Source organism: Felis catus, chromosome C1 (genome assembly GCF_018350175.1).
Source record: "Felis catus isolate Fca126 chromosome C1, F.catus_Fca126_mat1.0, whole genome shotgun sequence".
In the NCBI taxonomy this organism is placed as follows: Eukaryota; Metazoa; Chordata; class Mammalia; order Carnivora; family Felidae; genus Felis; species Felis catus.
Window position 1 is genome coordinate 99479031 of NC_058375.1, and position 5602 is coordinate 99484632.

The window sequence follows — 5602 nt, forward strand, 5'->3', positions numbered from 1 at the left end:
CATCTGAACAATGGGACGAAGGCGTGTCAATCTGCTCTTCTGTAGTCCTGCACAAGGTCTGATTTACTGGAGAGAGGACAGACGGACGCAGGCCTGCCCCTGAATTGGCTATTTCCAAGAAGCTACCCTGGAGTGCCTCTTACCCGGAGGTCGCAGGCCCTTCACCTGCTGGCTTTTAGAGATACTGCTAGGCTCCCAGCCTCAGAGACCCGGGTGGGCAACTGACGGGCGCAACACATGTAAACAGCAGGCAGGGCAGAGAGCAGATATGCTGCTGAGGGCCCGGTGCAGTCCTGCCTCCGTTAGGCTGCTTTCTCCAGGCGTGGCTGCCTTCCCTCTGGCCCTTTCCCCCTGGCTCTCTCTACTCTCGCAGATGCCTTCTCTCTGCCCAACTGCGCTGGGAAGTAGCAGGTGCGAAGGGTGTGTATTTCCAGAAGTGCAGCTTGTAGACCATCCTAGTGAAGAAGGAATTGCTACCACTTCCCAAGTCCTAATTAAATGCTGGTTCTTTACGGCTACTTTCTCCCTTGATTCTCAGGACACAGCTAAGAACTCCTCCTTGGGCTGGCTGCCCACAGTGGGACTGGGTACTGTGATAAGCACTTTATCACTGAACATGCATACCTCATTCAGTCCTCATACGCCCCAGGGGGTAGGAACCCATTTTACAGGTGAGGAAGCCAAGCTCCCCAGGATCTGAGGATGCTCCCAAGTGGCCCCGGTGGATCCGATCTCGCAGCTAGCACAGCGCAAGGGAACCCACGGCTTCGCCCCTGCGCTACGGCAGCCGCCGAGGGTCCTGTGGCAGAGCTGGGCGCTTCGCGAAGGGGTCATCTGGCTGCAGAACGTCCATCTAGGCCTTCAAATCCATTCAAACTTCCGCCCGCAGGGAGAACCAAGGATCTTACGGGGTAAGAGGGCTGTCCCCGCTGCGGGTACTCGGTCCGCCACCTGATCATGGTCTTAAAGAATCGTGCTGGGAACTTGCGTCCGGAGAGTTCCAGCCACCTGCTTGCACCGCGCTTAAAACCACACTGCCTTAGAGAAGTATTACAGAGCCATCGAAGAGTTTGAAAATCCTGAGGACGATCAAATGATTTTAAGAACTCCTCTAGCTTTTACCACCCAGCAAATCATTGCTGCTGTTTGCATATACTTGGTTTCATTCCTTTTGTATGCATAGGAACTTATTTTTACATAGCTGAGATAAAATGCACACACACAAATGTGAATCCAGGGTTTTCACTTTTATAACATAAATATTTTCATGTGTTATTACAGACTCCCTATAATTTTTAATGACAGGATATTTTTTCATTGGGTAGACATGCCAGTGTTTACCAGAGCACTTTCCAAATATTTAACATTCAAGTGGTTTCTATGAAATTTAATGAAAGGAAATCTCACCAAAGTGGGATGGAGAGGGTAGAAGGGGAGGCTAGATGGGGGAGCCAGTACGGCTCAGGTCAATTACAGGAAGAATTGTCAATTACAGACTCCCACAGAAGAATCATCAGCAGGCAAGAGTCATCAATTACAGGTCCCAACAGGGAAAGGTGTAGGTTGCATCTCAGGCAAGAACCAGACTGCCCTGAAACTCAGCCAATGAGAAACTGTCATCACCCTGGACTTGGGCTTTTCTCCAGTGGACTTGCCTTCCAAATAACCCCTCCCAACTTCCTCCTTCTTCTCCAGAAAAAAAAACTGTTCCTTCCCTTTGTTGGACTTGCCTATGGTTTGGCCATAGCTTGCAAGTCCTGAATTGCAATTCTCTGTTGTTCCTGAATAAGCCCATTTTTTTTAACTGGTACAATAACAGCTTTATTTTTAAGGTTAACATTCTCAACGTTACACTGTTACAAATTATTCTGTGATAAAGATTCTTGCGTACAAAGTCCTCTCCCTATATGCCAAGAAGTAGAATTACTAGGTCAACGGGTGTGACCGTTTGTAAGGGCTTTCAGTAGTATTGCCACATGGCTTTACCTGGGAGTCTTTGGAATGCTATCACTTGGGTTTTGATACTTGGAACACTACCACTCATATACCAGGATTTTCTTTTTCAGGAAAACTTCTAAAATGTACTTCCATTGAGATGTAGTTGCCCTTTCTGAGCGCATCTACACTTAAACCAGGACCAGTTTGAAACTGAAAAGCCTAATCGGGGGCCTTCAGGCATCAGAAGGCAAGTTAGGGAAACTCTTTGGGGATGGGAGAGTTTTTCTGGTGACCTTGAGTGGGTGGCCACCTACCCTGCCTAAGCCTAAGGCTAATCTTGACTCCCAGCCCCTGCAGAGAGTTCTGATGGAGGCCAAGTGTCACAAGGCATGTGGAAGACAGTTCACTTTGGGAGAAGTGAGATCATTCACAAATCCACAAACTGTCAATAATCATAGCCTTCCTCTTGCAGATGGCCAGGTAACAGTGATCATGAGATAATGCCCCCAAAAGCCACCATGCACACCAGCCACCAAGGCACATAAATATCACTGAATTGACTGTGCTGTCAGTGTGTGGGTTTCTGGAGTAAGAGATCCAGCCAAACCCTGGGCCAGCTTCTTGTTTACTCTGTATAAATCTACTCACTGTCCGGAATCTTCAGACCAATGTCACCACCACTTGTTCTATCTGTCATTTCCAGTGGAGTTGGAGGTGACTAACAGACAGCTGTCCCTTGGTGGGCAGGGAGCCTAAGGGTCTTGCAGGGATAGGGGTGCAGAAAGGCAACGAGAAACATCCCTTCCAAATTGACTCTGTGCCTGGCTGGGCAAATCCCTCCACCTCTTCCTACATACACTCTCCCTGCTCTGGGACGCTCCTCTACACCCAAACCTTGGAAAGTCTCCTCTCGTTCACTGATAACCACCCCGCACTAGAGTCCTCGGTCCAGTTGTAGTGGGCATTGTGATACACCCACCCAAATTCCCCTCTAGAACGAAATGGACTTACTTGATAGCTGCTGTGGATGCCTGGCCGATAGCCCTAGACTCTCAGACCTCTCTAGGAAGTCCCTCTGGGTAGTGAGAGGCCTTTCTCACACCCCCTTTCCGGGGCATCCAGTGACCGGGCAACGTGAATATAAAAGCTGGTCACTCCAGCTTCAAAGCTCCCTAGAAGATTAGCTGAGACCTTTGTTGAGACTGCTTTGCAAGCCAACTTCTCTCTCTCCCCCAACTGTCTTTCTCACCTCCAGTCCCTTCCAAAGGTGTTGATCCCCAAAACACTCCATAATAAATGACCTGTGTGGAAATCTGTCATTTGGGGGAATCCAACCTGTGACCTCAATCCCACATGAAATAGCTGTGTGCTCCTGTCTAGGACCCTTGTGTAATAAACATCGTCTAGCAACACTATGGGGATAAGTCATAACTCAAAATAGGCTAATTTACGGCCCCGTGGTTACTTTTGTATCACTTCTCTTTTCTGATCCTTGCAAGACCTGCCACATTATGACACCTATGCCTAGGTGTGGTAGACAGAATAATGACTCCCAAAGAGGAGCCAACATCCTAATAGCTGCAAACTACGACTATATAATTATGGGGCAAAGAGGAATTAAGGCTGATATTTAGATGATCTAAAAAGAGGAACCCTATACTGGATTAACTTCACGGGGTCAAGATCATCACAAGGGATCCTGAAAAGCGGAAGGAGGAGGCAGAGGAAGAGAGTCAGAGTGGTATGACTAAGGAAGGGGACCGGAGAAATGTAATGCGAAAGGTATTCGTTTCATCCACCGTTGGCTTTGAGGATGAAGGGGGCAGCTACAAGCCAAGGAATACAGGTGGCCTCCAGAAACTGGAAGAGGTAAGGAAACAGATTTTCCCTACAGCCTCCAGAAAGAGATGCATCCCTGCCAACACCTTCGTTTTGACCCAGAAAGACCCATGTCAGATTTCTAGCCTATAAAACCATAAAACAATACACTTAAATGATTTTAAGCCATTGAGTTTGTAGCAGTTTGCCAACAGCAGCCATAGGAAACTCATACAGAAGGCAACTCCACTTCTTTAGTGGTCTCAAAGGGTCACTCACAAGGGAGGGAGATCCCAACTTGATCCCAGCTGTACAAGTCTTCGCTCGGTCCTCGTCATAGATTGCATCCCCCCAGTATTCTTATGCTAGAAGGTGAGCTAACTCCCAATGTGATGGCATTAGGAGGTGGGGCCTTTGGGAGACAATTAGGTCATCAGGGTGGAGGCCTCATGAATAAGATTCATGTCCTTAGAAAGGGGACTCAAGAGAGCTCTCTCACCCTCTTTCTGCCATGGGAGGATAAAAGTTGGTGGTGTGCCATCCGGAAGGGGACCCTCCCCGGAACCTCTGCTGGCACCTCAGTCTATAACTCCAGCCTCCAGAACTGTAGAAATACATTTCAGTTTACTCACAGACCGCCATCCAGCCTGTGGTCCTTGGTTACGGCCGCCTGAATGGACTGACACAGCTCTCTTGTCTTCATGATGCTCTCTAAGGACAAATATTCTAGTATTTCTTTATGACCTACATTTTGGAGTGAAATAAGAAATCTGAGGATTTTAGTAGTAGGAGAGGGTGCGGAGTTTATCTCTAGCAATGGTTTTCAAGCTTTCTTTTATTTTTTACTTTTTTTTAGTGTTTATTTTTGACAGAGAGAGAGAGAGAGAGAGAGAGCCAGAGCATGAGTGGGGGAGGGTTAGAGAGAGAGGGAGACACAGAATCCAAAGCAGGCTCCAGGCTCCGGGCTGTCAGCACAGACCCCGATGCGGGGCCCGAACCCACACACTGTGAGGTCATGACCTGAGCCAAAGTCGGACGCTCAACCGACTGAGCCACCCAGGCGCCCCTCAAGCTTTCTTTTAGCAGAGAAACTTTTTCTTTTTGTCATAGGAAATCACAGACATCCAATATCCAAGGCAGGTTAACATGGAAGCTGTTCAGACTGAAGCCCAAGGCCTGTGTCTTTCCCGCATCTGAGGGGCTCCGGCACTGAGGACAGTGTTTGAAAATCGGGAGCCTAGATCACTGGGCCCCTGGGCTGGAGAGCAGTGGAGCAGAAAACAAAACTCAGGTGTCCAGGCTTCACCCAGAAGTCTAAGCAGAGAGATAGACTGTAGGCTCTTCTCAGCACACTCTGTGGAGACAGGCTTTCTCTGCCCTCTCTGATCGATGAGGTTCATACAGCATTACAGAACATCTGTGGATTTCCTACAGTAGGCAGATCTGATCCTTTATTTACATGCTTTTATGTTTATGTCTTATTTTGCTGTTTTATACTGTATCTTCCCACCCACAGTCACTCTGTGGATGGAACAGGCAGCTTCCTGCAATGGTGGGATTTGTGTGGCAACGAAAGCGCCCCCTGACTCCAACCTCTTGCCCCACCAACCTGCCAGGATGCCTGATGCTCCGTCATTGGGGTCACTAAGGCATCGCCTCCGGAAGGCTCCCTTCAAAATTCGCGTGCCGCATTTCATTAATTCCAGGGGTCACACAGTCTCATACTTAACCCTCTTTCAAATCAGGATGTAACTTGAAATCTCTGTATTCTTGCAATGATCATGGGTTTTTTTTAATGGTACACCAACTAATGAAACGTCTTGCGATCAATGTCATCTTAGATCTG

At 48.1% G+C, this 5602-nt stretch overlaps 1 long non-coding RNA gene across 1 annotated transcript; it reads left to right on the forward strand.

The window, feature by feature from the left end:
- The first annotated feature begins 3285 nt into the window (after nt 1-3285).
- Nucleotides 3286-5189, forward strand: LOC123379021. The gene is made up of 2 exons (XR_006582927.1): nt 3286-3807; nt 4867-5189. It is a non-coding gene; the product is annotated as an uncharacterized LOC123379021 (long non-coding RNA).
- Nucleotides 5190-5602: the final 413 nt, after the last annotated feature.